This window comes from Notolepis coatsorum (genome assembly GCF_963971535.1).
Source record: "Notolepis coatsorum genome assembly, chromosome: 11".
In the NCBI taxonomy this organism is placed as follows: domain Eukaryota; kingdom Metazoa; phylum Chordata; class Actinopteri; order Aulopiformes; family Paralepididae; genus Notolepis; species Notolepis coatsorum.
In genome coordinates, this window is record NC_140175.1 from 5,246,387 (window position 1) to 5,264,383 (window position 17,997).

Here is a 17,997-nt window from a genome sequence, read left to right on the forward strand (position 1 = left end):
TATATTACTACCTACTATGCTAATCTGTCTATACTACTATGCACCCAAGACTGTAGCACCCAAGTTCAACACTGTTTGAGGAACAATGTTACTTAGCTGTACCCTTCCTGCTGACTTGCTGTACACAACTTGTGAGTCACTTTGGATAAAAGCGTCAGCTAAATGACTAAATGTAATTGTAATGTAAACAACTGTAGTAACAATTTATGTTCATATGGCCAATATATTTGATATTATAGTGTATTTTTGATTGATTAGTAATAGTTATTTCAACAGTATTATAGCATTATTCAGAATGGCTAGCTGACCACAGTTTGGCTTGACCTTGGCAAACCTGATTGAATTGACACACACACATACCCACACACTATCTCACCCCCACCCAGGAACCCGTTTTGTTGTAAACCTGATGAACGAGAGACATGCACGCACACACACGCACGCACGCACACACACACACACACACACACACACACACACACACACACACACACACACACACACACACACACACACACACACACACACACACACACACACACACACACACACACACACACAAACACACTCTCTCATGTGACATTTCAGTGACCACTGTCTAAACTAACAAGACAGGCTGGTTAGGTTAAGTGGACCACACACACACATCGTCCCAGCTTGATGAATGACACACACAGAGAGAGAGAGACACACACAGACTCAGGTGACACCCACACACACACACAGAAACCCAGACAGCTAGGGTGGGGCCCTGACCCACCCCTGATCACAAGAGCATTGTTGTTAAAAACCTGTTTATCAAAGAAACCTTTGTAATACGTGTGATTTGGAGCAGCTCATTTTTGATGAGAAGAGGGGTCAACAATTTAGATAAGAACCCGGTTTGACCATTGTAAGGAACTCAGTCTAGTCGAGGCTGGGTCATGGATGGACGTTTTGTTACTATGCTGTGGAAACCTATGCTTGTATGCTGCATTAAATCTCCTTTTTCATCAACTGAGCCATTGCCTCTGAAAACCATCTCCAGTCTGAATTCTTCTTGAAACCAGCGCTCACACTCAAAGAATCTACTTCACAACGTTGCCCCTCCCTACCTGTCTGACCTCCTCCACCGTCACACGCCCACCCGTCGCCTTAGGTCTGCAGATGCCAACCTCCTAACACCTCCCACGACCAGGCTCCGGACCTGGGGCGACAGGGCCTTTGCTGCTGCTGCCCCCTCCCTCCGGAATGCCCTCCCCAGCCATATCTGTGATGCAAACACCCTGACATCTTTTAAATCAGCCCTCAAAACTCACCTTTTCAATCTTGCTTTTGACCTCTAATTCTGTCGGTTTTATTTTATTTTGTCATGTATTATTTTTATTCTGTTTTTGTTCTGTTTTTTGTTTTGCCATAGTTTTGTCTCTCCTACCCATGTAAAGCGTCTTTGAGCACCTGGAAAAGCGCTATATAAGATAGATGTATTATTATTATTATTATTATTATTATTATTATTATTATTATTATTATTATTATCATCATCATCATCATCATCATCATCATCATCATCATCATCATCATCATCATCATCATCATCATCATCATCATCATCATCATCATCATCATCATCATCATCATCATCATCATCATCATCATCATCATCATCATCATCATCATCATCATCATCATCATCATCATCATCATTATTATTATTATTATTATTATTATTATTATTATTATTATTATTATTATTATTATTATTATTATTATTATTATTATTATTATTAATGTTGCAGTCTCTGGCCAGAGGTCCCACCTCTTCTCTGCCAGTGGGACCGACTGCAGAGAAACATGCAGCAGCTCCACAAACTTCAACACAAGATCTTGGAGGATAAGATACTGTAAGATAAGATATTCCTTTATTGATCCCCTTGTGGAAATGCAGGCGTCATGGCAGCATGGTGGAGGGGAAGTACATGTATGGGCAGGGTAATAGTAGAAAGACATAAATATAGGCAATAAAATGAGAACAAATAAACAGTGTAAACAATATAATTCACTCTGAATATAAAAATAGGAGAAAAACAGTGTAGTGGCGGCTGGTGAAAATATTCTAGGTGGGGCTGTGCCATATTCACTCAGTTTCAGTAACTACAGTATATAACCAGACCTGCAAACTGATAAGAGGTGAAAAAGGTGACATGTTTGTTGCTGCCAGTAGAACATCGCCGAACGAATTGGAAGAGCCGTTGCGTGTCGCGCTAACCCTTCCAGAAGCTTTGTGGTCCGGGCTTGAACTTTCCATAAATGTGTCTATAAATCCATTTAGTTAGATCCAGCACTGAATGTATCTTGTGATTATTATCAATTTTCATCGACGACAACTATTAGTTATTTCCTGGTTGGCGTGATTCCGGATGTGATGTCAAACGAATGCCACACGCTCAGCCAATAGACTATTTGTTTTATTATTGTGACTTACATATGACGAAAGCCCGTAAGGGCTTGCACTAAAATAACCCATAGAAATGCATTGGAGGTCGTGGTGTTAAAAAAATTAATAAAAAATGCCAACACATAATAATAATTCATTACATTTATATAGCGCTTTTCTAGACACTCAAAGCGCTCCCCACAATGTAGGGTGGAAATTGCCTCCTTCACCACCACTGGTAGCACCCAACCTTGGGCTACGCAGGCTCAATGGCTGCCATACATTGGCACCAGGCACATGAATGTACGAGAGGACTGAGGGACGATCGGCAGCCAGAGAGAAGTCGCCCATGGAGTCAGACAGTGATTCTGAGATTCATTCCTGAACAAAATTAGATGCTGCAACCGATTGGACTATGGTATTCAGAGGCAGGACTTTTAAAATTATTATTATATTTATCATACATCATTATTCTTTGGGGGGGGGGAGAAGAAAAAAAAAGAAAATCACCTGTGGGAGGGAGGGCATCATAATCGTCATAATCAGTCAGCCAGTGGTGGTTAAGAGTCAGACACACTTAGTGGAGTTCTGCAGATAGAGTGTGTCCCAGCCTCTGTGGCCATCCAGCCAGTCTCATACAAACTGGAGCTTTGCCCTCCTGACCCTGGACACTAAAGACTTCTCCCCAGAGGAGCTGTCTGTCAAGCAGGTGGGCTGGAAGCTGAGAGTCAGTGGGAGTCAGAGAAGAAGCAGGAGGAGGGGAAAAGCTCCTACCCAGTGGATCCTGAGGCTGTTACCTGCTCCCCGGCATCAGATGGAGGCTGGAGAAGACACCACCACCGCAGTCTTTCAGCTCAGAGACAGAGGGCAGCACCACACAGACTGACTCTCACAACAAACAGGACACTGCAGAAATGATGGGACTCATAATTGTAATCCTTGAGTGACTTTTTTGTAAAAATGTGTCTTTTTATAATCACTAATTCAAACAATGTATTTTTTTTCATGAGCAATACATTTCCTGTACATTATTAATGGTTGTACTGTAGTGCCGGAGGAAAGAGGAATAAACGGAGGTAACGGAATGCTTGTTTAATGTACAAAGCCACGTCAGTCAACACAGAACAACAGCACATGTAATCGCCAGCACAGTAATGAATGACAACAGCGAGTGCCACCGCAATAGATTAGTAGTTCCCTCCCACTACACAACATAGTCAGAGGAGAACACAAACCAATAATGTAGTCACTACACCAGCCCCCCCAGTGTTCACCTCAATATACGAAATCCTCACGGTGAGGAGGGCGTATGGCCCGGCCCCTACGATTGTAGGTAAAGTCAGGAGGTGCGGGAGGGGGTGTGACAACGTCCGTCACATCCTCCTGCCGAGCAGGATGGGGGGCAGTGACCAGACGCTTGCGAGCTGCGGGGGGGTCTGAGGGGTCGCAGGGGGGAATGGCCACGGCGTGGCAGGGGAGGTAGGACCGGGGGCCGGCCTCTGCGCGGCGGCAGGGCCAAGTCCAGGGGCAGTTCAAGGTCCAAGTGGGCCAGCTTGAGGCGATCCACGGACACACACTCAGGCCTACCCCCCACGTCGACCACAAAGTTCTTGGCCCTGGCCTCGATGACGCGGAAAGGCCCGTCATAAGGAGGACGTAGCGGAGTCCTGTGGCCATCGTGACGGATGAACATCCCTCTTGAGCCCTTGCCACACAAACTTCTCCGACACCAGTCGCGAGGACGGCTTCCTGCCAGGGTGAGACAAGCCGTGTATGGCCTCGAAGGCAGGGCGTCTCCAGTTGGCGGGGACTACCGGCCGCGGCTGACCCATGGAGACGTCGCACAAGAGCGTAACCCCTGCGTCACCGAACACTACCTCCTCCAGGCGCAGTCCAGTGTCCAACGACTTGAGAGCTTGGACGGCAGGATCGGCGGCCTGGTCCGCAGCCATGCTGACGTAGTCCAAACCCAGCTGCACCGCACCGACCACCGCCCTGGAGAGACAATCTGCCACCTGGTTGGACTTCCCAGCAACGTGCTGGATGTCCGTGGTGAACTCGGACACGTAGGCGAGCTGGCGCTGCTGGCGGTCGGACCACGGCTGTGCCGCCTTGGACATGGCGTGCGTGAGCGGCTTATGGTCCACGTAGGCCGTAAACTTGCGTCCCTCCAGCAAGAAACGGAAGTGCCTGACAGCAAGCCACAGCCCGAGGAGCTCCCTGTCGAACGTGCTGTACCTCTGTTCCCTGGGCGACAGCTGGCGGCTGAAGAAGGCAAGCGGCTATCAGGCGTCCCCAACCCACTGCTCGTACACCGCTCCCACAGCAAAATCAGAGGCATCCGTGGTGAGAGCGGTGGGCGCCGAGGGCGAGGGGTGGGCCAACATGGCCGCGCTGGCCAGGGCCTCCTTGGTGTCCTGAAAAGCCTTGACCCGCTCCGCCGTCCAGTCCACCGGCTGCTTCAGCGTCTTGCCCTTCTGGGCGTCGTACAGAGGCCGCAGGATGTGAGCGATGTGGCGGAGGAAGCGATAATAAAAGGTCACCATCCCGATGAACCCCTTGAGCTCGCTGACTGTGCGGGGGCGCGGAAATGCGGCGACAGCTTCCACCTTCGAGGGGAGGGGGGTCACCCCCTCTGCGGAGACCCGGTGCCCGAGGAAGTCGATGGCGCCCCGCCCGAACTCACACTTCGCCGGGTTGACGATCAGCCCATGCTGGCTGAGCCGTGAGAACAGGGTTCAGAGGTGGGACAGGTGCTCCTCCTCTGTGGCGCTCGCTACGAGGATGTCGTCCAAGTAGACGAAGAGGAATGGTAGGTCCCGGAGCACTGAGTGCATGAGGCGTTGGAAGGTCTGCGCCACGTTCTTCAGGCCGAACGGCATTCGCAGGAACTCGAAAAGCCCAAAGGGCGTGACGACGGCCGTCTTAGGGACTTCCTCGGGGTGCACTGGCACCTGATGGTACCCCCGTACCAGGTCCACTTTTGAGAAGAAGCGATTGCCTGCTAGGTTCGCCGCAAAGTCCTGGATATGCGGGACCGGGTAGCGGTCAGGCTTGAACGCGTCGTTGAGGCGGCGGTAGTCCCCACATGGGCGCCACCCACCGTCTGACTTAGGGACGATGTGCAGGGGAGACGCCCAGGGGCTGTTCGAGCGCCGAACGATGCCCACCTGCTCCATGTGCGCAAACTCCGCCCTGGCGACGGCCAGCTTCTCCGGGTTGAGGCGTCTGGCCCTGGCGTAGAGGGGAGGCCCGCTGGTCTCAATGTGGTGCTCCACCCCGTGTTTTACTGTGGGCGCAGAATAAGTGGGCTTGCCCAGGTCGGGGAACTGAGCGAGCAGCCGAAGGTACTGGTCACTTTCGGTGAGTGTATTGGACCACCCGCCGTAGACGGCCTCCCCCTGCGTACATGCAAAGGAAGCGAAAGTCTGCGAGTTGACCAGGCGCTTGTTCCCCACGTCCACTAGCAGGTTGTGGGCGCACAGAAAATCCGCGCCAAGGAGGGGGAATGTGACAGCCGCAACGACAAAATCCCACGAAAAACATTGTCCTCCGAAGCATACGTCCACCACCCTTGTGCCGTAAGAGCGGATGGGCGTGCCGTCCGCACCCGCCAACTGCGGACCGCGCTCTTCTTTTGCCACATCCGACCTCTCTACCGGAATTATGCTCCACTGGGCACCCGTGTCGCAAAGGAAACTGCGACCAGAGGCGGTGTCTCGGATGAAGAGCAGCCTGTTGGTTACGCCAGCGCTCAGGGCCACTACTGAGCGCCGGCCCCGCCGTTTCCCGTAGGTCCGAAGGTGCAGGGTGAGCGGCACCGTCTGGCCTTGGCGCCAAACGTGGCATGGAAGAAGCAATGGCCCGCTGCGTTACCGTGCTGACCAGAAGGCCTGGCGTCATCCCTCGCTCTCCTGCAACGGTCCGGTGGCGGGGCGGTCACGGGAGCAAGCAGGTCGGTGGACCGCTGAGGCATGGCCAAAATGAAACGGTCCGCCTCCCTGGCCAGGGCGCGGGGGCCCACAATGTCGGTGTTGGCCAGTGCCATCCTCACTTGTGCCGGCAGCGTGCGCATGAACAGCTCCGTAAAGAGGATCATGGGTTCTTCTGTCCCCAGCAGATTCAGCATCCTCTCCATGCGGGCAGAAGGTCTCTCGTCTTCCAATTCCGACATAGCAAATAGGCGGCGCACCCTCTCTGCAGCGGACAGTTCAAATGTATCTAGCAGTAGGGTCTTGAGGCGCTCATATTTGTTCGTCGCCGGGGGATCAGACAAAAAACCTACCACTCGAGCTGCGGTGGAGCTGCCCAACACTGCCACCGTGTGGTTGTACCGGTCGTCGTCGTCATCCACGTTGCTCTTGTTGAAGTTCGCCTCCACAATAGCAAACCATGCAGCCGGAGTCGACTCCCAGAACTCGGGTAGCTTGAGCGTGGGCGTGCGTGCACCACACGCTTCCCTGACGGGGGATGGTGATGGCTGCCGATGGCCAGAACGTCTTCCTCGTCCGGACATTTTGTAAGAATGTTCGTTCGCTGATTATTGTACACAATTCGCCGTAACAAAAATCCACGTCGGGGTCACCAGTGTAGTGCCCGGAGGAAATAGGAATAAACGGAGGTAACGGAATGCTTGTTTAATGTACAAAGCCACGTCAGTCAACACAGAACAACAGCACATGTAATCGCCAGCACAGTAATGAATGACAACAGCGAGTGCCACCGCAATAGATGTCCCCTCTGGCCGCGGTGCCAGATTAGTAGTTCCCTCCCACTACACAACACAGTCAGAGGAGAACACGAACCAATAATGTAGTCACTACAATATTCCAGTTAACGGTATATTTTTTTAATGATTCGTTATAAATTGAGGAAGCTGAGGGAGTGCGGAAGCTGAGGGAGCGCGGCGCTTTCCGCGCGGCAGGAAGGGGGCAGGCTAGCGTAGGGTCACGTGGGCGTCGTGGCCAATCAGAGGAACCCGGAACCTGAGCACTGTTGTAGAAGGGATAGAGGCACGCGGGGCGCCTAAAACCAGTTGCGTGATTACGAAACCTAGCCGCATTTCTCGGAGACGCTCTCTGATTGGCACTGACTGACACTCTCTGATTGGCCACTGACGCGTTTGCCCAAACCGTGACGAGCTGTGTCTTTGCCCATTTCCACGTCAAACAGCCTGCAAACTACCTGGCGTTCTATCGCCATGCTCTAAGACAGGGGTGGGCAATTATTTTTCCCGGGGGGCCGAATGAGCAACTGAAAATATGTTGGGGGGCCGGGCCAAAATTCCAAACTCAATTATGCATAATATACATTTTATTTCTATATAAAAAGCAGTAAATGGCATTGTTTTGACCCCTGGTAAGAGTGTATGTTATTATTTGGCAATTAAAAGGTGAGGTTAGCTTTCAAAAATATCATTTATTCAAATAGAATTTATTTCCAAAATGATAAACAAAATGTGAAACATTAATAACAAAGGGCATTTTGAGTTTCATATACTATTGAAACAAGGATTTTCTTAGCTTTCTAAAGACATCACATCATCTTATAGCAAACATAAACAAGACATGTCACTGAACTGTGTAAAGAAAAGTGTCCCAGTTTTGTAGCCTTTTTTACTTTACATGCCTATATTAAACATTTAATGTTTTCAGAACTGTGCAAAAAAAAGAAAAAAAAATATCAAGTGTCCCATTTCACTTGTTATATTTCCACATTTTAGTGTTCTTCAGTTCTTTTTTTTCATTCAGTGTGAGAAATCCAGTCTCTGTTGAGCTTTAACAAGTCCATCAAAGTCAGGTTGCATGTCTGAGGTGGAGATGCGAAGCACAGCTGCCAGATGTTCATCAGTGAGAGAGGATCTGTACCTGGACTTGGTAAACGTCATGACTGAGAATGTCTGTTCACATATGTAGGTGGATCCAAAGAGAACCAACATCTTCTGAGCATGTCTCCTAAGCGTATACTGTGCGTGTGAACGTTGACATGAAAAAAAAAAAGTAAAAAAAAAAAAAAAAAAAAAAAAAAAAAATTTTTTTTTTTATTATCATGTAATCTTTCGCGGGCCGGTCAGAATCATCACCTTAACCAACTTCGAAGAGTGCCTAAGTTTAACCAGTGTAGAAACAGGCGTCGGCCAATCAGAGAGCGTCTCCGAGAAATGCGGCGTGCATATGTAATCACGCTGCCGTCCCACGATTGGCGCACATGTCACATGACCAGAAACGTGCGTGGCCAATCAGAGCGCAAAACGGGAACGCGGAAATACGAGTGGTTTGGCAAGATGGCCGCGCGTCGCAGCAGCTAACGTTTCTACAGCCAGACTGTTTACATTGAGGAGCTTTTAACTCGCTTCTCTGGTTCAAAACCGTTATCAAAGGACAAGTTAAACACAACACATTTGTGATCGGCCACCGTCAACTCCTCCGTGCAAACACGACTGACTTTGAACCCGATTGTGAACCAGATCAAGTGTGTTGTTGTCTTTGTTGTGAGTCGGACCAGAGACATCCACGTTGGAGACAATGAAACGAGTCTCTTGCTAACGTCTCTGTGGAGAACAGAACTGTACTGGACCAAGACTTCACATCTGGAACCACAACATCTGTAAGTACAATTATGTTCACATTGTTTTCCTCGTATTGCTTCTTCCTTGCAGCAGCGGCTCGAACGTAAATTCCCTGTAAATATCCTAACCCAACCCCCTCCAATGTACAGTCATTTACCTAGTATGGTTTTGTCAATAGTCCAATGTACAATTTTGTTTGTTTGTACAGTGTCTCCCCCCCCCCCCTCAATGTACAGTTTTACTTGTTTATACAGTGTGCCCCCCCCCCCAACCACCTCCAATGTAAATTACCCAGTATTGATTGATTGATTGAAAACTTTATTAACAGATTGCAGAATGGGTACAATACAGTACAGCTCAATACACACAATTGTTAAGGGGATGCAGACCAGAGAAAGACTTTCGTCTTGTTTCCACCAGGGTCCCCCATTTTCAATTCATCAGGACATATATGACATACATGACATACAGATAGTCAGTACTGCTACATCTATACATTTATGACATACCAGATTTGCAAATACAGTACTGTTTGTGATACAGAAGGAGTCAAGAAAAGGGAGTATATACATTTGACGTAGAAACTGTACATTGGAGGAGGTTGGGTGGGGGGGGTTGGGTACACTGGGATATTGACAACCATACTGGGTAATTTACATTGGAGGTGGTTGGGGGGGGGGGGGGGGGGGCACACTGTATAAGCAAGCAAAACTGTACATTGAGGGGGGGGAGACTCTGTACAAACAAACAAAATTGTACATTGGACTATTGACAAAACCATACTAGGTAAATGACTGTACATTGGAGGGGGTTGGGTTAGGATATTTACAGGGGCCAGTGTTGAATTGCAGTCTCCCGTAGGTGTCTCTTGAGAGAGGTTTTGAAAGTGGGTAGTGATCCACATTCCTTTACAGCTTTGGGTAGGGCGTTCCACATTGATGTGGCATAATTGCGAAACGTGTTTAGTCCCTTATTTGAGCCGAATCTGGGTTTAACATGATTTGTGGAGCTCCCTCTGGTGTTGTGATCGTGGTATTCACTGACCTTTGGGAAGTATTTTGCCATGTACATGGGTACCTTGGTCGTGTAGTGTATCTTGTATGGTTGTCAATATCCCAATGTACCCAACCCCCCCCCCACCCAACCTCCTCCAATGTACAGTTTCTACGTCAAATGTATATACTCCCTTTTCTTGACTCCTTCTGTATCACAAACAGTACTGTATTTGCAAATTTGGTATGTCATAAATGTATAGATGTAGCAGTACTGACTATCTGTATGTCATGTATGTCATATATGTCCTGATGAATTGAAAATGGGGGACCCTGATGTAAACAAGACGAAAGTCTTTCTCTGGTCTGCATCCCCTTAACAATTGTGTGTATTGAGCTGTACTGTATTGTACCCATTCTGCAATCTGTTAATAAAGTTTTCAATCAATCAATCAATCAATCAATCAATCAATCAACGGAACTGTTGCGGCTACATGTTGATTGATTGATTGATTGATTGAAAACTTTATTAACAGATTGCAGAATGGGTACAGTACAGTACAGCTCAATACATACAATTGTTAAGGGGATGCAGACCAGAGAAAGACTTTCGTCTTGTTTACATCAGGGTCCCCCATTTTCAATTCATCGTAACATATATGACATACATGACATACAGATAGACAGTACTGCTACATCTATACATTTATGACATACCAGATTTGCAATTACAGTACTGTTTGTGATACAAAAAGAGTCCAGAAACAAGAGTATATACATTTGACGTAGAAACTGTACATTGGATTGGGTAGGTGGGGGTGGGGGGGGACTGTACATTGGAGGTGGTTGGGTGGGTGGGTTGGGTAGGAGTGGGGGGGGAGGTTGGGTAGGAGGGGTGGGTGGGGGACACTGTACAACTGTACAAACAAAACTGTACATTGGATTAGGGCTGGGCGATATGACGATATTATATAAATATCGGGTACAGTTCATTAACGATACACTTTTTAAACGTATCGTGGATATCGTGATGTTTTGCCCAAGAGGCTTGTGTTGCGTCAATCTGGTCCACACATTGACACTTTTGAACAGCGCCGCCCCACACACACACTACTGCATCAAAAGTTACTACTTATGATAACAAAGGCATTCGTTTTGTGGCATTGACGTTATATAGTTACACTTTCAATAACATCAGCGTATTTACATAGCAACGACCGAGGTCGACCTAGATATAGCAAGCATTAGCCGTTCATATCTCAGCCCGTGCTGACTCCGTTGTGCCCATTCTGCGGTCTGTTAATAACGTTTTCAATCGGACAGATGTATGGAAAGGCTTTTATTATAACATCCTAGGGCTGGGCGATATGGCCTAAATATGATATCACGATATTTTCTGACCTTTCGGCGATACACGATACACATCACGATGTTTTTCTTTTTTACCCCAAACAATTCATTATGAGGCTTACCAAGACAGTATTTGATTTTGCAAGCTAACATTAAAGACAAAATAAAATACCCATGCATTTAGCATTTTTATATTATATATTAGATTTAGATTATTAGATTATATATTGCATATATTTAGCAATGAGATATTATATGATTTAGATATGAAATATGATGAATTGAAAATGGGGGACCCTGATGTAAACAAGACTAAAGTCTTTCTCTGGTCTGCATCCCCTTAACAATTGTATGTATTGAGCTGTACTGTACCCATTCTGCAATATGTTAATAAAGTTTTAAATCAATCAATCAATCAATCAATCAATAGCATTTTAATGAAACTACTGTATATATGTATGTCTCTAAATGTTTTGATGAATTGAAAATGGAGGACCCTTATGTAAAAAAGTCGAAAGTCTTTTTCTGGTCTTCATCCTCCTGTACTGTATTGTACCCATTCTGCAACCCTTTAACAAAGTCTTCACTCATTCATTCTGACGGAAACATATAATTTTGATTGACAGTCGAGTCTGCCAATTACGTCACAGCGCTTGCACCCGCCCTGCTGTTCTTAGCACCAATCGGCAAGCTCCTAGCTTTTTACTTCCTGAATGTCCTGTGGCTGAACAACGTCAACAAGGCTACTAACGTTAGCTCCCCGCGGCCGTCGAGTAGGAGACCAGTGCTAAACAGGATGACTAAATGAGGCATAATGATTTTACTACAACGAATGTTATAATAAAAGCCTTTCCAATGTTGTGGAAAGGTTGTTTGACACAGCAGGAGACGATATTTCCAATTGTAACAAATAGGTAATTTGTTTAAGAAAAGAAGTTCGTTAACAGCAAGAGCTATGGGTCAAAGATGATCGCCACAGCTTGAACAAAAACACTCTGTCCTGGAACCCTTTGCCTGTCCCTAAATCCCCTCTCAGTCCTGCCCCCATGACAGATATGATGAGTGTCACATCATGTCAGATCTGACATGACGTACATTAAGATGATACGTAGATTTAACATTGGAGAGAGAGAGAACATGAGGAGAGATAAGCAAGATATGATATCCACACACGATATGATGTAAAACATTAAGAACATGAAGAGAGAGTGAGATATGTGTGTTTGTGTGTGTGTGTGTGTATGTGTGTGTGTGTCTGTGTGTGTGTGCGTCTGTGTACAGACGTGTGTGTATTGTATGTGTGTATTGTGACACAGGGAATGTGTGTGTGTGTCGGTGTGTATGTCTGTGCGACTGTGTGTGTCTGTGTGTGTGTGCTGTGTCTGTGTGTGTGCTGTGTATGTGTGTAAGAGAGAAAAGACACAAGATTAGAACACACGATATGATGTACTGAAATGTCCATCTGCTATCTTGAGGCTGTTTTAAGAACATCAGCCAGACTGTCGCCCTAGTGTCTTTGAGCCCTGCTAGTTGACCTATATTAAACTAGTCAAGACTAACCCCTTTCCTACCTCCACCCTCGTATACACATTTTCCCCAACATTCCCCCATTTGGGGCTATCCCTAGTCCCACCCAAATCATATAACCAAGAAAATGTGAACGTCTAACTAAACAAGAAACCTTACTTCATTCACTGGACCCCTAACGGACCAACAAAGGCTGACTACCGTTCTCACAATAAACACAAAACCGCTCAAAACAAGAGTAATAATAAAACATCAAAAAAAAAAAAAAAAAAAAAAATACCCCAATTTATAATCCTAACCTGACAGACAAATCCCCCCAACCTCCACCGCTTACCAAATGAGCCACAGTTCCGGCCGGAAACCGCGACTCTCATCAGGGAAAGGAGAAGTTGACCGTCAGAACTAAACATAGAACATCCCTCCCAAAAAAAATGACATTGTCTCTTCCATAACATTGAGTCCCAGTGTCCATCGCTCAGCCCCCCTTCCATGCCCACGCCATAGTCTCCTCACCGTATTGCCAAAAGTCACATTTTGCCAATACAGCAACCACCACGCCACACCTCCAGTCCTCGTAGAAGCATGTCCCCATGCCTGGACGGGAGGCGCTGGTACCGACCTCACCACGTGTCCCCCCATCTTCGACGGGAGGTGCCCATCTTGCCCACTGCGTTAGCCCCCCCCTTTTGTCCCTCCAGTCCCCAGAACCGATCCCCCGACCACTTCTTCTCAATGCTTCCTCAGGCTCAGAACCGACACTCTGCCGATGCCCCTTCCCATTCCGGTTTGACCAGGACCACAAGTAAAATAAACAAAAAATAATAAAAAAATAAAAAACAATGCAATGATTTTCAATGGTTGCAATCTCTATGCCGAAGGATCATTAGAAAATCAGACTAAAATTCCTAGTTAAAGGAATAAACCAACAAAACTGCGCTCAGACCATCCCCCGTCACTCTTAAAGGAAAGAACCAACAAAAAGAAAATGTCCCTACCTCACCATACCCCTAATCCTCTATCCCCTCGTCTCCCTCTAAGGCAGCATAAAGCTGAGGATATGGCCCGATTTGTGGCTCAATCTCTTTCTGTCCCACCATCAGCATTTGGCTCGTTACGTGTGAAGTTACCAGCCTACCCAAGAGAGGCATACCACAACAGAAAAGGAGAACCAATATCAACCCTGCCACCCCAATGGATATCCCCGTCTGCATCACTATGCTTCCCCACTGTCCCAATCTTTCCAACACCCCACTCCCCCACCATTCTTCATTCCGGCCAGAATTCCCCCTCAATTCCTCCCTCAAATCCTTCAGCTTAGCCATGGCCTCGGAGAACTTTCCCCCTGGCCCCACATTCGTCGGAATGAATGTGCAGCAGTACTGTCCAAACATGGAACAGACTCCACCCTTCTCCGCCATTAACCAGTTCAGAGCCTGTCTATTCTGCCACGCCACCGTACTGGTCGCGTGCATCTGGTCCCCCATTGCATCCAACGCCTCCTCGGTGTAATTGAGATACCGCTGCTGATTGTAAAACAAATAGTTGATCCACCCGGTGTTCTTATTGACCGATATCCATGGCAGAATAGACTCAAACCCTGCCGCAATCTCATTCTTAGCCATGAACTCGGCTGGAATGCCCCTTGGCTGTCCTATGCTGTCCAGATACACCCTTGGGTCTGCCTTGTAGCTACGCTTCGTTCGAGAGATAGGAGACTCAGAAGGTCCTTCCGTCACTGATAATGGTAGGACCACCATTGGCATGATCGCCTGAACCCGGGCACATCTACCTGACCAATCTAAAGGAAGTGTATTCCTCAACCTCCTACCGCCGCAGAGCCAGTATTGGTCCGCCAGTGCCATATCCTGGACATGAAAAGGGCAAGCTACAGGCCGTGGGTTGGTATCCACTCCCTTTAACACGACCCCGTGTCCACACTTTCCTTCTTTCGTACAGTTAGTCGTGATGCTCCAAATAGTAGTGCACCGCCCCTCTGCCACCTCCCCTACATCCCGGGTCCCCTCCTTTTGCAAGCACTCGAAATCCTTGGTCAGCCATAGTTTGACACCTCTGGGTATTGGCAACCCCGTCGCTACCCCCTGCACACGTACATCCAATTTCCTACACCGTTCCCGCATAGTGACATCCTTGAAATCCGTGACGTTTCCTGCCGCCTTAAAACGACTAGAGCCGAGAAACCCCAAACACTCTGCCTCGCACCAAGGGCGACTATTATGGGGCCCCTCCCATGCCTCTGCGTCCCTGTCACACTGAGCCCAACTGAACTTCGTGCCCTTCACCAGCAGCCTATCCGGACGTGCCTTGGAGCAGACATAACAATCCTCTATCTGATTCTGCGCGCTCGTGTACTGGACCCACTTAAACCACTCATTCCCTAAAGCCGCCCTATACATCGGGTCAGCCTCCGGGTCTTCCTCGTCATAGTCATAGTCGCCCCCATCTTGTTCCCCGGAAGGAAGCAAACCCCTCAACCTGGCCCAGAGTGAGCCCACTGAGTCCCTCAACGTTCCGGCTGTCCTCTGGAACATATCCTGTCCCCCCACCTCTTCCGACTCAGTGTCCTTGACCTCCCTTTTTCCCCTCACCCCTGTCCCCTGTGATTGGTTCGGGACAGGCTCAACTCTCCTATCTACCCCCACAACCCGATGCTCGTTAGTATAATGGTAAGTATCCCCGCCTGTAACGGGGGAATGGTCAAAATCAAAAACATGCCCTTGCGGTCCTACGGGAAACACCCCGTTTGGTTGTAGTCTTATCTTCTCCCCCCCTTCCTCGATGGAGGGAAAAGGGGGCGCCTGATTCTGAGCCTGGTCATGAAAGTCTGCTGGTACTTGAGCCTGAGCGGAACCCCGTGGGACTCCTACCCACTCAAACCCGTCATCCTCAAGGACGGGTCGACCGTGACGGTTCTTAATGACGTCGTTGTGCCCGGCCGACCGTCCGCACACTGCTGCCAACATCTGCGGGAGCATCAGCAGGCACTGCACCTTCCAGTTGCCGTCTCGGACCCTCCATGTCGGGTTCTGCATAACTGCGATCGATTGTATCCCCCAAGAGATCGCCGCTGGCCTTTATGCAGTGATTGAAGTGGAACCAGGTCGCTGATCCTTTGACTTGGACTGCCGTTCCAGTCGATCGGATCACCTCGTACGGGCCCTCTCTCCGGGGTGATGACCACTTTCTCTTGTGGACCTTTACGAAGACCAAGTCCCCAGGGATCAGTCTCGGTTTGGTGGCTTCCTTCTCCGCCTCCTTCGCTTTCTCTGCTCCTGTCGAAACACAGCTTCATGTATTTTAGTCACTTGCTGAAGATATTTTTTCAGATCTTGCTCAAAAATATCTAATGCCGGGCCCCTAGCCAGGTGTCTAAATGGCGGTGCTGGCATGCTGCGGCCTGTAAGCATTTCATGCGGTGTTAGCTGTGTTTGGCGGTTTACGCTGCTTCTAATAGCCATCAGAGCAAGTGGCAAAGCATCAATCCAGTTAAGCTTAGTTTGCATACAGATTTTCAACAGTTTGTTTTTAATGACCAGATTGGCCCTTTCCACCTTCCCCTGCGACCCGGGACTATAGACACAGGAAAGGCGCTGTCTTATACCTAATTTCTGCATCAGCCCTTTAACCATCTTGTCGATGAACTCGCGGCCATTATCGCTTTGTAATATCGTGGGAATTCCAAATCTCGGAATGACCTCGCGACACAGGAACTTGATCACTGTGTCCGCGTTCTTGTGTTTAGATGGAATGGCCTCAATCCAGCGACTAAAACAGTCCTCTACTACCAGGAGGTATCGTTTGCCCTGCACTGGCGTTATCATGTCTGTATAGTCCATAATCAGATGTCTGAATGGTCCCTCAGGGAGGGGTGTGTAAGCCGCCACTGTCGGTACTCCTTTGCGCACATTGCCCTGTAAGCATGTTAAACACCTGGCTAGTGTAACGTCAATTTGTGCCTGAAGCTTTGGGGACCAAAATCCCATTTTCGTGATTCGTTTCAGGGTCTCTGCTCTTCCACAGTGATCAACACCATGAGCCTCAGGTATCACTAAGGACAGAAGATCGATGGAGGCGACTATCAAACCGTTATGACTCCTCCACAGACCATCTGCCCCCCTTACAGCCCCCCTCTCCGTCCACGACTGTTTCTCGGCCTGCGTGGCTGAGTCCTGAAGATCACTCAAATTATCCTCAGTTACCTCAGTCGTCAGTTCGGCCGCAAACATCAGAACAGCTGTGGACGGCACCGCAGCCGCCGCCTTCGCGGCCTCGTCCGCCGCGTTGTTTCCCGTCGTCACAAAGGACAGGTCTTTTCTGTGTGCCTGGCACTTTACGATAGCAATGCTTTTGGGCAACTTTACAGCCTGAATAAGCGCCACAACCTGCTTGTGGTGAAGGATCGGTGAGCCGTCCGATTTCTTAAAGCCTCTTGCCTTCCAAATGGCCGCGAATAGGTGGCATACGCCATGCGCATACGCAGAGTCTGTAAAGATGTTAACCGTGCGATCTTTAGCTATTATGCATGCTTCTGTTAGTGCTATTAGTTCTGCAAGCTGGGCCGAACATGGTTGCATGCATTGTCCGGCCTTTCTTGTTAGTGTTTCTCCGTTAGGTTTGCACTGTACGACGGCGTATCCTGACCTTAAATTTTCCCCCTCCCGATAGCAGGACCCATCCACAAAAAGTGAGAGTTCTGCTATCGCGAGCGGGTCGACTCCCAAATCAGGACGGAGTTTCACGAAAGCCTGTCGCTTCCACCTCACACTCATGCGGTTGACCCTCGCTCGGGAGTGGTACCAGATCCGCCGGGTTACTGCCGTGGCATGTTTTTATCGTAACGTCCGAGTACTGCAGGAGCCTCATGTAAGCCTGTTGCCGTTGGCTGGTCAGAACAAATTTGCCTCTTTCAATCAAGTTTGCCAATTTGTGATGTGTCCAAATGCAAATGTCATATCCCATTGTCACGGCCGTTGCCTTCTCATACATCAAATGTGTGGCGGCCAGGGCCTGATAACAAGGTGGCAGACCCTGCTCTACCGGCGAAAGAGCTCTAGAGTAATATGCTATCGGTTGTTTTTCCCCACGAATCCGACCGTCCGAACATACTGTCCAGACTGGGGTAAGTG

At 48.3% G+C, this 17,997-nt stretch overlaps 1 long non-coding RNA gene across 1 annotated transcript in view; it reads left to right on the top strand.

The window, feature by feature from the left end:
* Positions 1 to 8,701: 8,701 nt before the first annotated feature.
* LOC311236691 overlaps positions 8,702 to 17,997 on the top strand; it is a 27,350-nt gene continuing 18,054 nt past the window's right edge. Inside the window, exon 1 of the long non-coding RNA XR_014620237.1 lies at positions 8,702 to 9,022. This is a non-coding gene — a long non-coding RNA (uncharacterized lncRNA). The remainder of the gene's footprint in view (positions 9,023 to 17,997) is intronic.